This window comes from Cetorhinus maximus, chromosome 10 (genome assembly GCF_964194155.1).
Source record: "Cetorhinus maximus chromosome 10, sCetMax3.hap1.1, whole genome shotgun sequence".
Taxonomy (NCBI): domain Eukaryota; kingdom Metazoa; phylum Chordata; class Chondrichthyes; order Lamniformes; family Cetorhinidae; genus Cetorhinus; species Cetorhinus maximus.
Genome location: NC_135888.1, coordinates 111,521,764 through 111,542,476, shown reverse-complemented (window position 1 = coordinate 111,542,476; position 20,713 = coordinate 111,521,764).

Below are 20,713 nucleotides of genomic sequence, written 5' to 3'. Positions count from 1 at the left end.
CTGGTCTGTAATTCTCTGCTTTTTCTCTCCCTCCTTTCTTAAATATCGGGGTTCCATTTGCCACCCTCCGATCTGTAGGAACTGCTCCAGAGTCTATAGGATTTTGGAAGTTGACCACCAATGCATCCAATATTTCCAGGAGCACTTCCTTTATTACTCTGGGATGTAGATTATCAGGCCCTGGGGAATTTTCAGCCTTTAACCCCATTAATTTCGTTAGCACCATGTTTTTACTAATACTGATTTTCTTCAATTCCTCCCTCTCACTAACATCTCTGGGAAATTATTTGTGTCCTCTTTTGTGAAGACAGAACCAAAATATGCGTTCACTTCTTCTGCCATTTCTTTGTTCCCCATTTTAATTTCCCCCATTTCTAACTGTAAGGGACTTACATTTGTCTTTGCTAATCTTTTTCTCTTCACATATTTACAGAAGCTTTTACAGTCAGTTTTTATGTTCCTTGCAAGTTTACTCTCATACTCTATTTTCCCCTTCTTGATCAATATTTTGTCCACTTTTGCTGAATTCTAAACTGCTCCCAATCCTCAGCCTTGCTGCTTTTTCTGGTAATTTTATATGTCTCCTCTTTGGACATAATACGGTCCCTAATTTCTTTTGTAATCCATGGTTGAGCCACCTTTCCTGCTTTATTTTTGTGCCAGACAGGAATGAATAATTGTTGTAATTCATGCATACTTGTTCCTTAAATATTTGCCATTGCCTATCCACTGTCAACCCTTTTAATAAGGTTCCCCAATCCATCATTGCCAACTCGCACCTCATATCCTCGTGGTTCCATTTGTTTAGATTCAGGACCCTATTTTCAGATTCAACTTCTTCGCTCTCCATCCTAATGAACAATTCTATCATTTTATGATTGCTCTTCCCAAAAATTGTTAATTGATCCTTTCTCATTGCACAATATCCAGTCTAGGATAGCCTGCTCTCTAGTTGGTTCCTTAATGTATTGGTCTAAAAAACCATCATGTTCACACTCCCAGAAATCCTCCTCTACAGTATTATTGCAAGTTTGGTTTGTCCAATCTATATGTAGATTAAAGTTACCCATGATTACAGTTGTACCCTTATTGCATGCGTCTTTAATTTTCTGCTCAATACCTTCCCTTAAATCTTCATTGCTGTGTGGGGGCCTATAAGCCCCCAAAAACATTTTCTGCCCACTGGTGTTTCTTATCTCCATCCAAACAGATTCCACATCATGATTTTCCAAGCCAATATCCTTCCTCACTGTTGCAGTGATTTCCTCCTTTACTAACAATGCTATCCCCCCTTCTTTCCCTATTTGTCTGTCCTTCCTAAATATTGAATTCCCCTGGATGTTCACTTCCCATCCTTGGTCACCCTGCAGCCATGTCTCCATAATTACAACTATATCATAACAATTTATATCTATTTGCGCTGTTAATTCATCTATCTTATTGCAAATGCTCCGTGTATTAAGATACAATGCTTTTAGACTTGTCTTTTTAATCCTGTTAGTCATCTTAGCTTTATTTTGCACTATGACCCCATTTGTTTATTGCCCTTGTTTATCTGCCTTCCACTTTTGCTTCTTACTTTCCTGTCTTTTGTTTCTATCCCTGTTTCCCCCTCTTCTGTCTCCCTGCTCACGTTCCCATTCCCCTGTGCGGTACCTTATCGAACGTCTTTTGGAAATTCAAATATATTACATCTACTGCTTCCCCTTTATCTATCCTGCTTGTTACCTCCTCAAAGAATTCTAAAAATTTGTCAGCCATGATTTCCCCTTCATGAAGCCATACTGACTCTTTTTGATTGCATTTCTAAATGCTCCGCTATTACATCCACCATTATAATAGACTCTAACATTTTCCCAATGATGGATGTTAAGCTAACTGGCCTATAGTTACCTGTTTTTTGTTTCCCTCCCTTTTTGAATAAGAATATTACATTGGCAGTTTTCCAATCTTCTGGGGCTTTTCCAGAATCTAAGAATTCTTAGAAGATTACTACCAGTGCATTCACTATTTGTGTAGCTACTTCTTTTAATATCCTGGGATGGAACCCATCAGGTCCAGGGGACCTATTGGTCTTTACCCCCATTAATTTCCCTAGTACTTTTTCTTTAGTGATAGTTATTGTATTTATTTCCTCCCCCCATTTTGCCACTTGATAATTTAGTATTTTTGGAATGCTATTAGTGTCTTCTACCGTGGAGACTGATGCAAAGTATTTATTCAACTCCTCTGCCATTTCCTGGTTCCCCATTATTATTTCCCCAGCCTTATTCTCTAAGGGACCTATGTTCATTTTGGCCTCTCTCTTCCTTTTTATATATTTAAAGAAGCTCTTACTATCTATTTTTATATTACTTGCCAGTTTACCCTAAAAGTTTATTTTCTTCCTCTTTATTATTTTTTGGTCATCTTTTGTTGGTTTTTCAAACTTTCCCAATCCTCTAGCTTACCACTAATCTTTGCCACATTGTATGTTTTTTCTTTCAATTTGATATTATCCTTAACTTCCTTGGTTAACCATAGTTGATTTATCCCCTTCCTAGAATCCTTCTTCCTCATTGGGATATATGTTTGCTGTGAGTCAGGAACTATTTTCTTAAACATCTGCCATTGTTCATCAACCATCTTTTCTTCTAAACTCCTTTCCCAGTCCACTCCAGCCAACTCTGCCCTCATTCCTTTGTAATTACCCTAATTTAACTTTAGCACAGTAGTTTCCGAGCCAAGTTTCTCACTCTCAAACTGAATACTAACTTCTACCATGATGTGGTCTCTGTTTCCTAGGGGATCTTTTACTCTGAGATCATTTATTAAACCTGCCTCATCACACTTTACCAGGTCCAAAACAACCTGATCCCTGGTTGGATCCAGAACATATTTTTTCTAGGAAACTGTCCTGAATGCATTCTATGAATTCTTGCTCGTGGCTACCTCTGCCAATTTGATTTTCCCAATCTACATGAAGATTATAGTCATCCATGATTAATGAACTGCCTTTTTACATGCCCTCATTATGACCTGATTTATTCTCTGTCCTACAGTATAGCTACTGTTCAGGGGCCTATAGACTACTCCCACCAGTGTCTTCTTTCCCTTGCTATTTCTTACCTCCACCAGTATGGATTCTACATCTTCCGATCCAAGAGCATTCTTGCTATCGTACTTATTCCATCTCGTACTAACAAAGCTACCCCACCACCCTTTCCTTCCTGTCTGTCCTTTCGAAAAGTCATATGCCCCTGAATATTTAGTTCCCAGCTTTGATCTCCTTGTAACCACGGCTCCGTAATGGCTATAAGATCATACCCATTAACCTCTATTTGTGCTGTTAATTCATTTATTATGTTCCGAATACTATGTGCATTTAATAAAGAGCCATTAATTTTGTTCAGTCATACTGCAATATCATTTTTCTAAACTGCTTCTTTTACTTGTTTATCTTAGGGTTACAATTATTCTCCGTGTTGGGAAGCATGATTATTAAATCTATAATTATGGATTGATGAGTGTGAGGAATAAAGCTTAAATGGAGGGCTGTGGCTGTTAGTCTAAATTGCAGAAATTAGATGTGAGCGATTTATGAAACTCATTGAAACTCCCTGATTTTATTCAGTATCCAAATTTTTTTATCAATCTGATCTCAATAACATGCTAATAATGAGGTAATGGAAGACCTCATCAAATTATTAAGCGAATACGGTCAGATAATTCACAATTTGGTGCAAATACAAGTCTGACAGAGCAGCGTGCTTGGACCAAATAACCTTTTTTATGTTTATAAGACTAGAGAGCTGAATTTCCAACTTTGCTGATGGCAATACGTTTATACGACAATAAGATTATAGATGGAAGCAGAAAGTTGCAAAGCGACATTGATAGATTAAGTGTTTGGGGAAAATGGGGTAGATGGAATTCAAAGAAGGGCAGTAAGGAGATATCAACTTTGGACCCAAAAGTGACTGATAGATTGATAGCATGTATTTCAAACTGTCAGGAATACAAATGGGTAAACATTATGCCACTCTGGAGCTCAGGGAGTATATGTTGGCCTTGAAGGGGGAACTAAGTGTTAAGCTATGAGGGCAGGTTGCATAGCCTAAGCTTGTATTGTCTATTGTATGGAAGATAAAGGGAAAACATTGAGATGTTTTTTGTATTATTTCATGGGATATGGGCACCACTGGCTAGACCAGCATTTATTTCTCATCTGTAATCAGAGGGCATTTTAAAGAATGCTGTGGATCTGGCATCACACGTAGGCCAGGGCAGGCAGATTTCCCACTCTAAAGCACATTAGGTTTTTAAGACAATCAGCAATGGTTTCATAGTGATCATCACATTTTCAATTTCAAATTTTTTATTGAATTCAGATTTCACCATCTGTTGTGGTGGGATTCAAACCTGGGTCCTCAGAGCATCACCCTGGGTTTCTGGAATACTAGCCCAGTGACAATCCCACCATGCTACCGCCTCCCTTTGTTGAAATGACTAAAGAATTTCACATGCTAGATAGAGAGGATCTTTTTTTGAGTAAGTGAATCAAGAACAAGGGAACATAACATATGAACATACGTACGTACCAGAAGGTGGAGTCGGCTGCTCGGACCCTCATGCCTGCTCTGCCATTCAATAAAATCATGGCTGATCTGATTGTAACCTGAACTCCAAATTCCTGCCAACCCCAATAATGTTTCACCCCATTGCTTATCCAAGAATCTATCTATCTCTGCCTTAAAAGTATTCAAAGATTGTGCTCTACTTCCTTTTGAGTAAGAGAGTTCCAAAGACTCACAACTCTCTGAGAGAAACTATTTCTCCTCACCTCTGTCCTAAATGGATGATCCCTTATTTTTAAACAGTGACCCCTAGTTCTAGATTTTCCCACAAGAGGAAATGTCCTTTCCACATCCACCCTGTCAAGACCCCTCAGGATCTTATATGTTTCAATCAAGTCGCCTCTTACTCTTCGAAACTCCTGCAGATAAAAGCCTAGTCTGTCCAATCTTTCCTCATAAGGCAACCTGCCCATTCCAGGTATTAGTTTAGTAAACCTTCTCTGAACTGGTTCCAATGCATTTACATCCTTCCTTAAATAAGGAGACCAATACTGAACACAATACTCCAGAGGTGGTCTCACCAGTGTCCTGTACAATTGAAGCATAACCTCCCTACTTTTATATCCAATTTCTCTCACAAAAAATAATAAATTTCTATTAGCTTTCCTAATTACTTGCTGTACCTGCATACTAGCCTTTTGTGATTCATTCACTAGGACCCCTAGATCCCTCTACATCTCAGAGCTCTGCAATCTCTCACCATTTCGATGTTACGCTTCTTTTTTAAATTTTTCTTGCCAAAGTGGATACTTTCACACTTCCCACAACCTATTTTATAAGCCTTCATAGCCTCCTTTTGTCTTTTTCACATCTTACTTTCCTACCTATCTTTGTGTCATCAGCAAATTTAGCAACCATATCTCCAGTCCCTTCGTCCAAGCCATTTATATAAATTATAAAAAGTTGAGGCCCCAGCACTGATCCCTGTGGCACATCACTCGTTACCAGCTTTCCTCCATCCTGTCTAAAATGGCAGCCTTAATTTGCAGGGCATTGATCAGGGCAAACATGCAGTTGGTTGATTAGATATCATATGGGGAAAGAGTAAAAAGTCACAGATGTGTCGATGCTCATATTTCATGCAGTGGTGACAGCAAATCAACAATAGTGATTGTTATATGCTGAGTTGCAGTGTAATTTCTAATTCTCTCACAAGGGGGTAAATTTTACACATGCCTCATACAACCTAGGCATGGGTAAGGCATCAGGCAAGCCCGTCCACCCTTAGGGCTTTGAGGCCCTGAAGTGAACAATTAACTGGCACTTCAGGGCTTCATTCCACTTCTACTGCAATTTTTCAGCCTGCGGGTGAATATAGAAGGAAGTGCCAATGACAGCGCAGACGGCTGAAAAGGGGGCATATCTCATTTGGGTACCCCCTACCCCCTCCACAAGATGGTAATCTCCTTTGTGCCCCCCACTAGCCTCTAAAACCAGCCTTCTTCCTTCCCCTTGCCACCTCCCACCACCCCCACCCTTGCTGGGATCTCCAATCCCTACCTTCCCAAAATGCCCGGACATACCTTCAAGCTAAAGGAGTCCAAGAGACATCTTCTTCTTTCCTGGGAACTGCTTATAGTCCCAGCAATTGAAATACTGTCTTCTGACAATGCTGGGACTAGGGAGCTGCTGGCCAATCAGATTGGCTGGCAGCTCTCGAGCTGCGACTTCCTGTCCTTGAGGGATGGAAGTCCCACTCTTAAGTAATTAAACCCAACCCTAGCATACTAGCATTGCGGGGAAGCCAGACTTAAAGTTGACGAGGTGCCAACAGACTTTTAGCTCAAGGGTACGGATAATCCGTCCCCAATAAAATCCACCCCCAGGTATTTGGGAAATGCCCATCTCTCCATCACCAATGGCCGTGCAGCTTGCTACCCTGCCAACCTCCAAGGCCTTCTCCTCCTTATGTGACCATAGGGCTACCACCAGTTCTCTGTCTCTCCCTGGAGTTGTGCATTTTCTTCTCCTGCTCAGTCAGCAGCATGGCAGATAGATTTCAATTCATTCATGTGTGAAATGATGAACTTTCGAGGGAATGAAGACAGTATTCTATAACTGACATGATTTTGACAAGTATGGATGAACAGAGAGATCTTGGTGTCTACTCATTCTTAGAAGTGGCAAGGCAAGCTGATAAGATGTTTAAAATTTGAAATGGGTTATTTGAGATATAAATAAAGAATGGAATATAACAAAGATCCACTAAAACTTTATAAATCACTGGTTAGGTTTCAACCGCAGAAATGTGAACAATTCTGGGCACTACATTTTATGAAAGATGCAATGGCTGTAGAAAGGATACAGAGAAGGTTTAACAGGATGAGGGACTTCAGTAAAGGAGAGTTTGGAAAAAGTTAAAAGCTTAAAATGTGACCTAATAGAGATTTTAAAAATGGTGAGAGGTTTTGATAGAGTAGATAAAGAAAAATTATTCACTCTGGCAAATGGGTCAATAAACAGAGGTCATAGATCAAAGTCATTGGCAAGGATCGAGAGGGCAGATGAGGAGAATCTCTTTCACTCAAGAAATTGCTGCAATGTGGAATGGTCTACCAGAAACGGTGTTAAAGTGCATCCCAAAAATGATTGGACAGGTACTTGAGAATGAGGAACCTACAGGGTTTTGGACAAAAAGTGGGTTGTGGAACTAAACACAACTGCTTTTCAATGGGCATTGTTTCTATGATTCCATGATGCAGAGAAATGTTCACAGAGAAATACTTGAGCTGTTAGAGAACCCTATATCAATGACTGCACTGTCCTTATTTATTACCACCTACCCCCCACCCACCCCCTCCACCCCCAAGGATGGCCTCGCCGGGAGGTGCTCAGCTAAAATGCTCAACTCATTAAAAAGGTACTTGGATCTGCATCTGAAGTGCTGTAATCTGCAAGGCTATGGACCAGGTGCTGAAAAGTGGGATTAAAATGAGCAGCTAGTTTCTTTTTCATCTTTTTCTGGCCGGCACAGACACGATGAGCTGAATGGCCTCTTCCTGTACCGTAACTTTTCTATGGTTCTATGGTTCATAATAGTCAGTATTCTAAAATAATCCAGGTGCTGCAGAACACTTCAGTTAACAGATTGTCCCCAGACTTGGGGAATGGATACAGCAGGTTTGTTTTGCTGAACAGTGCGATTGAAAACCCCTTTTGAAGCTCTTCTCCTGGGTCTGGCAATGAATGTATTGGTCTTGATTGCTGACAAAATTAAACCTCAAACCTATTTCCAAAAGATTATACATTTTTTGTTTTAGCCAATGAACTAACTTAGCACAGATTAAAGATCAAGCTTATCTGGGCACGTACTACATCATGTGATGTCTTCATCCATTCTCCCAAACCTGACCATATTCTTACCTCAGTTCACACACACGCGCACATACATTCCTGCAGGGCTTCACTGTCTTATATTCAGAAGTGGGAATTTGACTGATAATTTAAATGGTAAAGGGCACTGAGGCCAATTATGATGTACTCACTGCTGGTGGGGCTTTGATCAGATTCCTCAGCAGAATCTTGGAATTGACTGTGAGACCTCAAATTCTCCAGGCAATACATTTTCCAATTAAGCCTGTTTACCTCATTTCCTACTTACTTTCCAGTTTAACACACTCTCCATGTTACCATAATCCTTATTTTTGCATTCCCTACTAACCTCACTCGCAATCCATTGCATTCCTTGTTAACCTCACCCTTGCTTTACCACATTTTCAAACAGCTATTTTCTCTGCATCCTTATTTACCTTACCCAATGTTCACTATTTATCAGTTTAGCACACTCAGCTGTATAAACAGGTTAGAATTTCACCAGTGAATGGTCAAAGTATAACTGTGTTTTATTAATTAACTACAAGTCACTTTATGATCATATGGTCAAAGTATAACTGTGTTTTATTAATTAACTTCAAGTCACGTTATGATCATCTTTTTGAAGTTAATTGCAGTCTGATGCAGTCTGGAGCAGCTGCCATTAACCACAATGACAAACTCAGTGCCAGAATCAACCAGGAATCAACCACATGTGCATGGAAATTAAGCAATTTCTTTTTGTTTAGTATATTTTGTAGTAGCAGATTTCCAAGGCATTGATCATAGTAAGTCAGATGATATTCTGAGTTTCAATACTGCAAATAATTTGGGGGAAAAGGTAGGGTATTACCAATATATGTGGTCAGGATTATAGGCATATATTAGAACAATGCTGTCCAATAGGATATGATGCTCACCAATCTTGTGGTGATCAGGTCATCATATTCAACACACGACACAAAATATAATCAATTAATAAAACAAATATATAATCTTTTGGAAATAGGTTTGAGGTTTAATTTTGTCAGCAATCAAGACCAATATATTCACTGCCAGACCCAGGAGAAGAGCTTCAAAAGGGATTTTCAATCCCACTGTTCAGCAAAACAAACCTGCTGTATCCATTCCCCAAGGTTGGTGAAAATCTGTTAACTGAAGTGTTCTGCTTTTAAAATTGTGCTGCAGTTCATTGCTAAAAAAAAAACCCATATTTTATCAGAATAGGGGATGATAGCATAGTAGTAAAGTTTTTGGATTAGTTAAACCAACGGCCTGAACTATTGATTTGGAGTCATGAGTTCACATCAAACCAAGGTAGCTGGGGGGAATTTAAAATTAATTAATTAATACATTCTGGAATAAAAAACTAGTCTCATTATTGCTGTATTTAAATTACTCACCCAACAGCTTCACTGGGGTTTCCCGTTCATCTGCAAACAACTACAATTAAACCTGGAAGTCAGCAGGATCATGTAAGGTTTACCACCTAACACTACTTTTCAAGGCTTCAACCTCTTACCCACACCTGAACCCAAACATTCTCAGCAGTTACAATTCTGTCCACCATGTATGACTAATTTGATTAAATTCTTTGCTGAAAAGTATGGACAGGGTTGATGAATGTGATGGTAAATTAAGTTAAGGGGTAGGTCAACAGACATGCCGTGACAGACATTTAAAGGGATATTTCAGAATACACAGAATAGATACATTCCAACAAGAAATAAAAATTTCAAAGGGAGGATGCACAATCTGTGAAAAGTTAAAGCTAGTATCAAACTTAAAGAAAAAGCATTTAATTGCATAAAGACGGGTGGCAGGTCAGAAAATTGGATAGGATATAAAGATCAGCAAAGAATGACAAAAAGATTAATAAGGAGGGAAAAAATAGAGTACGAGAGAAAGCTAGCTAGAAATATAAAGACAGATATTAAGAGTTTCCATAGATACTTAAATAAGAGAGTGTTAACAAAGTGAGTGTTGGTCTCATAGAAAGTGAGTCAGGGGAATTAATCATGGAAAATAAGGATGTGGCAATGAACAGGTGTTTTGCATCAGTCTTCAGTATAAAGAATACTAGTAACATCCCAGAAATAGCTCTATATCAGGAATTGGAAGGGAGGGAGGAACTCAGGAAAATTACAATCATCAGGGAAGTGTCACTTAGTAAATTGTTAGAGCTGCAGGCTGACAAGTCCTCAGGTTCTTATGGGCTTCACCCTAGGGTCTTAAAAGAATTGGCTACTGAGATAGTTGATGCTTTGGTTTTAATTTTCAAAAATTCCTTTGATTCGGGAAGTTCCAGTAGGTTGCAAAATAGCAAACGTAACCCATTTATTCAAAAAAAGGGAGGGAGACAGAAAGTAGGAAACTATAGGCCAGTTAGCTTAACATCAGTCAAAGGGAAAATGTTGGATGCTATTACTTAAAATGTTATGGCAGGGAATTTAGAAAAGTTTAAGGCAATCAGGCAGAGTCAACATGATGTTATAAAAGGCAAATCATGTTTAACCAATTTATTGGAGTTCTTTGAAGGAATCAGGTGTGCTGTGGATAAAGGGGAATGGGTAGATATACTATACTTAGATTTCCCAAAGGCATTTGATAAGGTGCCACATCAAAGATTATTGCAGAAAATAAAAGCTCACAGTGTAGAGATAACATATTGGCATGGGTAGAAGATTGGCTAGCTAACAGGAAACAGAGGGTAGGCATAAATAGGCCTTTTCTGGTTGGCAGGATGTAATGAGTGATGTGCCACTGGGATCAGTGCAAGGGCCTCATCTTTTTACAATTTATTTATATGACTTGAATGAAGGGACTGAGGTATGTTTGTTAAATTTTCTGATGGCACAAAGATAGGTAGGAAAGTAAGTAATGAAGGGGACATAAAGAGCCTACCGAGACATGGACAAATTAGGTGAGTGGGCAAAGATCTGACAAGTAGAATACAATGTGGGCAAAGGTGAAATTGTCCATTTTGGAAGGAAAACTAAAAAAAGAAGCATTTTATCTAAATGGTGAGAGATTGCAGAGCTCTGAGATGCAGAGGGATCTGGATGTCTTAGTGCACAAGTTGCAAAAGCCCAGTATTCAGGGACAGCGAGTTTATAGGAAAGCTAACAGAATGTTATCATGTTTTGCAAGGAGAATTGAGTTTAAAAGTAATGAGATTATGCTTCAGTTGTACAGGGCACTGGTGAGACCACGGGCAGAATTTTCCATGCCCGCTAGCAGCGGGCGTGATAGGTGGTGTGCTTGGGCAATAAGGCTTATGACAGCGTGAAGGCAGGTCGCGATCATCCACTCAGTCCGCCGATGGCGGGCCACATTTCCCGCCAACGGTTGTTGGGAAGCTCATTGTAATACATCAGCATATCATTAAAAGGTCATCCCACCAGGCTCTTGGACCCCCGCTGGATTGTCTGTCCATGTTGGCGGTAAAGCACACCGACGTGTTTCACAACAGCACACAGCCAATGTGCACTTGGCGTCCTTCGCTTTGGGCGAACTGGAGGTGAGTGAACAGTATCGTCCTGCAGAGCTCGCCAGGGTCGTCTGTTGCTTTTCAGGCTTCTGTGGCACCAGGGGGGGCTGGGGTGAAGTGCCGCCCTGCCACGAAGGCGACTGTTGTCGTGTGGGGGAGTGGTGTCCGGGGCAAATGCTGCCCAGTCTCGGAGGCGACTGTTGTCAGGGGGTGTGTGTCCGGGGAACTGCTGCCCAGCCGCAGAGTCGGCTGTTGTTGGGGTGGGGGGGCAACTGCTGCCGTTCATTGCCGTTATTGCCGTTAAGGCCCCTGGCATTGGATCTCGTGCACAAGAAATCAATGTGAGGGACAGGGCAGGCAAGGGAAGTGGCCACGCAGTATCGACACCTGTATATACTGACCATTCTTCTGCAACTGAGACAGTTCAGGCACAGCCACAGTGATATGATTGGGGTCGGGCTCCTAGACTGCCTGCCCACGTGAGCAACGCAGAGGCACCAAAGTGCCACCAAGCACGCCAGACCTTACCCCACCGGCCCTCACCTCCCCCGTCCCAGCACAGACTGCGAGTCCGCAACCACTTTACTGTACAGCAGAGCAATTGGACTGTACACGTTGTACAATCTCCTCGCCATGTAGCAGTCACTGCTGGAGGTGCTCACAGCCCCTTGCAATCACAGCAATCCGGTTAGGAGTTGTCTCCCCCATGTCACAGGCTGACAGGGCAGCCATGCAGTGCACTTATCTGTGGCCATCTGAGGGGTGTCCAGCACTCTCCAGGAAGCATTAAGGGGCCTTCACACAGGGCCAGGAAAGGGGCTAAGTACACCCATGCTAACCACGTCTCTCTCTCTTTCATGCCGCAGGAGGACCACATCAGGATCATGGATCCTGGTGACCTAGCTGTATGCCTGATGGCCGACAGAGAGCGGCGAAGATGGAGGAGAGAACGACTTAGGGCCCTGGCCGCGCAAAGGCAGGAGCAGCAAGCCAAGGAAGAATGATAAGTGTACCTGGCCTGTGTGGGTGGTCCCATGGACGGGATGAGGACAATGGTGGTGTGTGTGAGAGAGTGAATGGTGATGTCCCTTGAACTGGCAGTGATTGAGGGCCCTGTGGATGTGTGATGGGTTTGTGAGTATGCGAGTTGAGAGTGATGAGAAGACAGAGGAGATCATTCATCCTCTTGCGGCATTGGGTGGCTGTCCTCTTCTGAAGGGTGTTGGCGCTCACCACCGCTGCCACCACCTCCCAAGCTGGATTGGTCATGTTGCTGCCAATCCTGCAGCCAGAGCTGGGGTACAGGACGTCCCGCTGGGCCTCCACAGTATCCAGCAGTCGCTCAAGGGGCCCGTTGTTGAAGCGGGGGGGCTGCGGTCTTTTTTCCTTTGCTGGCCATGTCTTCCACGCAGCAGCGATGAGCTGGAAACAATGAGTGCTGTTCTTGAGGCTAGACTTTAAACATGGCACCTGGTGTGATGCGGCGGCATGGTGATGGCGGGCGGGCGAATGAGAGCCCGCCCACCATGGAAATGGTGTGTTTCCCAGGAGTGCATAAATAATGAGGCAGGTTTGGGATGATACGGTGTGAAAACCCACCATCGCGTCCTGCGGGTAAAGCATCATTTTGACCGCCCGCTACCGCAATTATTGCAAACCTGGGAAAATTCCACCCACATCTGGAGTACTGTGTACAATATTGGTCTCCTTATTTAAGAAAGGATGTAAAGGCATTCTAAGCAGTTCAGTGAAGATTTACTAAACTAATACCAGGAATGGTCAAGTTGTTTTATGTGGAAAAGCTGGACAGTCTAGGCTTGTATCCGCTGGAGATTAGAGGAGTAAGAGGCTAGTTTATTGAGACATGTCAGATCCAGAGGGGTCTTAATAGGGTGAATGTGGAGAGGAAGTTTCCTCTTGTGGGAGAACCTAGAACTTGGGGTCACTGTTTAAAAATAAGAGGTCCCCCATTTACGACAGAGATGAAGAGAAATTTTTTTCTCTCAGAGGCTAGTTAGTCTTTGAAACTCTCTTCCTCAAAAGGCAATTGAAGCAGAATCCTGAAATATTTCTAAGGCAGATATAGATAGATTCTTGATAAGCAAGGGGTGAAAGTTTATTGAGGGTAGGAGGTAGTTTACAATCAGGCCTTATTGAATTGCGGAGCAGGCTTGAGGGGCTTAATGGCCTGCTCCTGCTTCTAAATCGGATGTTCGCAAGTCGTAGATGTCATGTATATGGACTTTCAAATGGTATTCGATAAAATACTACCCAAATAATGGTGTGGTGCAGGCCCTCATTTTCCCAACTATCAGCTTCCGACTTTAGAGCAGGCCCCGAGGCTGGACCTCAAACATTGCAGGGAATTCCTGACCAACAGAGGTTGTCAGCCTGAGAAGATGCCGGGAAAGTGGTTTGGTCGGTCCTGGGATCTCCTCTCAGGATAACAGCCAAAGTCCTGGGCAACCTGGGGACAGAGCCTGAGCCCAGAGCATGAGTTGAAGAAAGCTGCGGACATGGCCAGAACGCAGAGTTTGGGTTGCAGGAGAAGAAGGGACCAAAAGCCTCGTGGAGATGGAGAGAGAGAGGGGGAGAGGGAAAGAGCTGGGTTGCAGCAAAGAGATGGAGATCAGCTCAAGACTGGTGAGTGGTTGTGTTGAGGAGCAGAGGCCACAAATAGATCAGACAGAGGCCACTGACGGTGGCTAGAAAGTCGGGAAGCATAAGTGGAACAGGTGAAATGCTGCTGGAAACCTAGGCAGACTGGCTGGATAGCATCCCTGTGATCAAGAAACCATGAGGAGAGAAAGATCTCCTTTGTGCTCAGAAGACAAAAAAATTGGGGTCATGTGTGTTGTAATATGCTTTTAAGGGATACCAGCATGACATTACTAGAAGGGAAGTATTTCATGCGATCCAGTCTTAGGGCGGAATTTTCCCGTGCCCGCTGACGGCGGGCGTGTTCGGTGGCGTGAGCGGACAATATGGTGAGAAGGCCAAAAACCAGTTTCACAATGTCATGAAGCCAGTTTGCAATTGTCCACTCAGCCCGTCGATGGCTGCGTTTCCTGCTGTCAGACTTCGGGAACCTCATTGTAATACATCTGCAAATCCTTATAAGGCCAGCTCGCTGGAATCATCCCTGCACACTGGATCATCCGCACATGTTGACGTGATTGCACGCCAACATGTTTCATAATAGCATATATAAGGCGTGTACTTGGCGGGCTGCACTATGGGCAGAACTCGGAGGTGAGTGCACAGTGACCTTGCGCAGCGATCATGAGGGTCACCTGTCGGACTTCAATGTTGAGGCGACATGAGGGGTGAGGCGGGAAGGGCTTCCCTACAGTTGAGGTGACTTGCGGAGGGGGGGGGGTGGCAAGAGCTGCCCTGCGTTTAAAGGTAGTGCACAAGCATGTGTGGGGTGGGGAAGCAGCCACGTATTAGGGAAACGTTGTATAAAGCGACCATTCCTCTGCAGCTGAGACAGTTCAAACACATCCAGATCGACATGTGTGGAGTCGGGGCTGTAGCTTATCTGTCACTCAAGCAGCGCACAGGCAGGAAAGTGCCACCAAGTGCTCTAGAGCTTTTCACCCCTTGGGCACAGACTGCAAACTAATGAGCATTTTACTGGACTGCAGAACAGTTGGTTGATTGGGCACATTGTACAATTCCTTGCTAAAGCTGGCCCTGGAGCAGTTATTGGTGGAGGCGCTCAGAGCTCCTTGCAATGTCATCATCCCAGTTTGGACCAGTCTCCCAATGAGTCGAGCTAACAGCACAGCCTTGCAGTGCGGGTTAGGAGAATGCCTGTGCCTGAGCTGAGAGCACAGCATATAGTCCAATGGGCAAAGCTGCCACCAATTGGTCAGGCTGGAGTGGGGCAGAGGGAGCACGGGGTTTCAGGCAGCCATGCAGCGCACTAATCTCTGGCCATCCAAGTGGTGCCAAAAACTCACTGGGATGCATTAAGAGGCCTTAGACTTAACCAAGATACGTTCTTAGATCACCCAAGCTAACCCACACTCCTCTCTCTTTCATCCTGTAGTAGGAGTACATCAGGAGTATGGAGCCCCGTGAACTAGCTGTATGCCTTGTGGCATATAAAGAGCAAAGATGACGGAGAAGAGAGTGGCAGAAGCGCCTGGTTGCTCAGAGGGAGGAGCAGCACCCTCAAGAAGAAGGGGCGGCTGGGGCTCCCGCACACGCCGCTGAAGAGCCACAGCGAGCCATAACTGGTTGACGCCTAGCTAGACCCAGGGCTTATAGATGTTGCCTTTCATTCCTGCAGATTACCAAGAACCAGTGTCACCAAAGACTGCATATTGAGGGAACTGGTCTGTCACATCTGCCAGCTGCTGCAGGATTTGGCGCCATGGCAACATGGAGGGCATCCACTGCCAGTGGCCATGAAAGTGACCACAGTGCTCAATTTTTATGCCAGTGGCTCCTTTCAAGGATGCACAGGTGACCTCTGTGGGATATCACAAGCCTCCACCCACAAATACATCCATGAGGTCACGGATGCCATCTTCTCAAGGGCACACAACTTTGTGCATTTCGCCCAGGACCAAGAGAGCCAGGATGCAAGAGCGATTGGATTTGTCCAGATCTTGGGTTTCCCACAGGTGCAAGGTACCATCGACTGCACTCACGTGGCGCTCAGATCTCTGTCGCAACACGTGGCCAAATATGTCAACTGTGAGGGCTTCCATTCGCTGAATGTGCAGCTGGTGTGCGACCACCACAAACCTGCAGGTCTGCGCACGATTTCCAGGGAGCGTCCATGACTCCTACATTCTCAGTTGGTCACAGATCTCTGACATCTTTCGGGGTCCACTAAGGCTGCAGGGTTGGCTCCTCAGGGACAAGGGTTACCCACAGAGGACGTGTCTGATGACACCCGTGCAGCAGCCTCAGGCTACAGCAGAGTGTAGATATAACAAGACTCATGCTGCAGCTCACAACTTGGTGGAGCAAACCATTGGTATGCTGAAAATAAGGTTCCGGTGCCTGGACAGTTTCTGGTGGAGCCCTGCAATTTAGTCCACAGAGGGTGTCACGCATCGTTGTCACCTGCTGCACCCTTCACAAGCTGGTGCTGCAACGGGGGGAGGAGCTGGCTGAGGAAGAGTTGGAGAAGCTGGATGTCTCCTTCGATGAGGAGGACGTCGACGGTGATGAGAGTGAGGATGTCCTCGAAGGCGACGATGACAGCGATGAAGTCCTCACACCGGCCAGATGAGGGAGGCGTGCTTGGGAGGCCCTCCTAGCTTCTAGATTCGTGGAGAATGATGATGACATGCAGTGAGGAGTAACCATAGATCCTCATATTGCATCTATGAATATTTGACTCCTGTCTGGCTTATGAGAGCGCACATACTTTGTGATAATGTTCCTGTCATTGAGATGCAGTGGAGGCCCTAATAGTCACTCAATTGCGGGAGGATGATGACGACATGCAGTGAAGACACTCCATAGACTTCACATAGCCTCTAAGAATGTCCGACACCTGTCTGGCCAAGGGCAGCTCGCTTGCGCTCTGTGATCAGGGTCATATCATAGAGACGCAGCCATGAGCCAACTTTAGAAGCACCTGATCCTTTTCCCACCTTCAGCACCTGACCCCTTCAGGAACACAGCGTCGCTGGTAACAGATGCCGATGAGATGGATGTTATCCCCCACATAAAGTTGCTGAGAGCACCCAGAGAGAGTGACGGAATTCTGTGAGGCCTGCCCACGAAATTCTGGCAACAATGACAAGCACCATCGAGGTGCAGGCATCACTAACATGTCCAGAGAGTGTGAAGCCGGATAATCACTTTGGTCTGAAAGTTTCACAAAGCACAGGGAAGAAGACCTGGACTAAGACACCTGCCTTTATCTTGCGCAGAAAGGTTTCACATCTGAATAACATGTACACTGCTCAACAGAACAAAGAGCTGTCAGCAGGGAGACATTGTGGAGAGTTTATTTACAATAGTGAACATTATGTACAAGTGATTAATGCCCATCCCCTGGCTGTGCAACTACATCTTCTTAACTTTCCTAATCCAGCCACTACGTCTCGGTGCTCCCTGGACACCCATAGTGGAGCTGGAGGCAGCCTGCTGACTACTACACCTTGTCTGTGATAAACTTAGTGGGCGTCCTCTGGAGGGCCAAGACTTGGAGGGCCCCAGATAGCTTTTGGGGTCCTGCTGTGTGGCAGTGGCACCCTCCTCAGCCTGTGGTGCTGGAACTGCTGGGGTCACAGGAAGAGGGGGTTCGGATGGGCCGGACACTCCCAAGGTCACATGAGTGGATGGCCTCGGGATGTGCGCCTGCTGATTCTTCTCCCTATGGGTGCCTGAGGGCCCCTGGCTGACCCCTTGAGGAAAAGGGGAAGCTGGAGTGAGATTGAGCTGCCCTGCACTCCCCTCACATACACACTGTTGGAGGCCAACTGTGGCATTAGCGATGGAGTTGAAGCCGCGCAGCAGTGCAGGAGTGATGCCCTCAACCAAGGTCTCCATGGTGGCCACCATCCTACCAGTGTTGACCTTGGTGTGTTGGCATGCCGGCGCCATCACCTCAGCCTGAAGATGGATGGATTCCTCCATCGTGCCTTCCAACCTGAGGAGTGCAGCGGACATCCCTTCTTGATATTCCCGAGCTTGCCTTTGTAGCTCCAGCAACTGTGACATGACCGAGTCCAGAGGCTCGTCATCTGACTCAGACTCGGCAGATTTCTGGCCTCCAGCAGTCCTCCAATTGCCGGACACCTGGGAAGTCCCTGCCGCCACCTGCTGTGGATCAGAAAGTGTGGTGTGCTCACCAGATTGTGATCCCGAGGCTACTCTAAAGCTAGGTCCCACTAAGGCATGTGTCTCTGCGCTAGCGGAGGGTGTGTGTATACGCATTCCTCCCCCGGTCAGCAACCTCTCCTTTTTGTTGTGCGCTAGCTTGTCCTGCATGAATAGAGATGGAGAGAGTATAAGCAGGACACCTGCCAGGCCAGGTGACAAGGATGCCTGGTATGTGTGAGTGGTGAGTGGTCCCATGGACAGGATGAGGACAATGAAGGTGTGTGTGTGGGAGTGAATGGTGATTCCCCTTGAACTGGCAGTGAGTGAGAGCCCTGTGGATGTGTGGTGGGTTTATGAGTGTGTGGGTTGAGAGTTTTGAGAAGAGTGACTTACCCCGGTGGAGCGTAAGAGATCATTCATCCTTTTTTGGCACTGGATAGCTGTCTTCTTTTGCAGAGCATTGGCTCTGACCACCACTGCCACCGCCTCCCAAGCCGGATTGGAGATGTTGCTTCCCATCCTGCAGCCAGAGCAGGGGTAGAGGACATCACGGCGGGCCTCCACTGCATCAAAAAGGCGCTTGAGGGATGCATCATCAAACCTGGGGGCTGCAGTCTTTTTGCCTTTTGGGGCCATATCTTCCTTGCAGCAGCCATGAGCTGGAAGCATTGAGAGCGACTGCAGCGTGATGAATGGGTGAGGTAATGGCGAGGCGGGTGAATGAGAGTCTGCCTGCCATGGAAATGACGTGTTTTCCAAGAATGCATAAGTAATGCGCTGAGATTGGGCCAATATGGCGTGAGAAAGCGTCATTGCGGCCAGCTGGTAAAACATAATTTTTCCCGGCTGCTCCTGCACTTAGTGCAAACCTGGGATGATTCCGCCCTTTGTTTCACTTTGAGGAGATCACACAGCACACAGGTCTGCTGCTGGAGTCTTTGATCTTTCTATCCATGTATATCTGTTCTCATGTGCCTGGTGTTAATAACTGAACCCACAACTTTGTCTACCCAATCCCTTATGAGTAATTGGTGCCTTTATATCATATAACAATGCAGCAATGTGGTCATGTGAAGTTATCAATAGGAGCTCCACTAATTGAATTCTGCTTTCTGGCTGATTAGAGATTATAAATTGAGATCTTGATGGTGTCTGGGTGTACCTAGAGCATCAATCATGAATACCTATTGTAAATAGTTTTGTTTTAAGTTAAGCTTTTCCATTTGTATTTATAAAGAATTGATACCAGTGAAATTTTATAACCTTTACGCAGTCCATGTGCTTGAGCCTCAGGTAAAGAAATGAAATTGTGTTAAGAGGAAATGAGAATGGCAAAATAATGAACAGCTGCAATCCGAAGCAAAAAACAGGAGAGAAACAAGATTAAAACCGAAACCTGCAAAGAGAAAGAAAGAAAATGGGGGAAGAGATTACACTTTACAATTGTTGCATGCAATATTCAGCCCAGAAATCTGCAAAGTGCCTAATCATAAGATGAGGGGCTGAATTTTCTGGCTGGCGTGTGGGTGGCGGAGCCCGCACGCCAGCGCTTAAAATGTCACGCGCTGACATCGCACGAGCGTCCCGACGTCAGCGTGCGGCATCGCGATATTTCTGTTGGCGGGCGCGCTATGCAGCGGGACGCGTACCCGCCATTAATTAAAGGCCTCATTAAGGCCCTTAACTTGCCAACCGCCAACGATTTTGAGGAGCCCGTGCGAACTTCAGCTCGGCGCACGGGCCCAACGGGCAGGTGGGTAGGTGATTTTTTTACAAACCTCATCCAGTGGCGGGATGAGGTTTGACAGCAGTTTTAAAAAAGTTTAATAAAGTTTTTGTTTAATTCATTAACATGTGTGACTCGTGTAAAATGTAACTCGTGTGACATTTTCACATAAGGGGGGCATGTTAATGAATTTTTTATTGTTCAATTTTTTTATATTTGCCAATCTTTCAGCGATCTCCCTGAGGCAGCACTTTGCCTCAGGGAGGTGTGCGCTCTTGCATGTGCATGCGCAAAAGAGCGCACTCTGACAGTTGGGGAATCCCCCCCCCCACCCCCCGCACAGAAAGTGCATAGCACTTCCCGTCGGGCGGCCCACTGGACAGGCCTTAATTAGCCCGCCCACTTAAAATGGCGGCGGGGCCCGTTTCGGCGGCAGCGATCGGCGGCCCGCCCGTCCATCAAGGGCAAAATTCTGCCCGAGGTGTCCTTTCTCAAGTTTGCATTGAGTTTCATTGGAACACTGCAGTAGGCTGAGGACAGAGATGTCAGCATGATAGCAAGGTGGAGAATTAAAATGGCAGGCCATCGGAGGTGCAGGGTCATCCTTGCAGACTGAACAGCTGCACTAACCAATGTTGCACCAACCTGCGTTTGGTCTTCTCAACCCTTTTGTCAGTTAGCGTCTCCTATCTTCCACCCAATCAGAAACTGTCCCTTTTGTTCTTTTTCCACTCCCATTTCACCTGCTTAAAACCTATTACATTTCTAAATTTT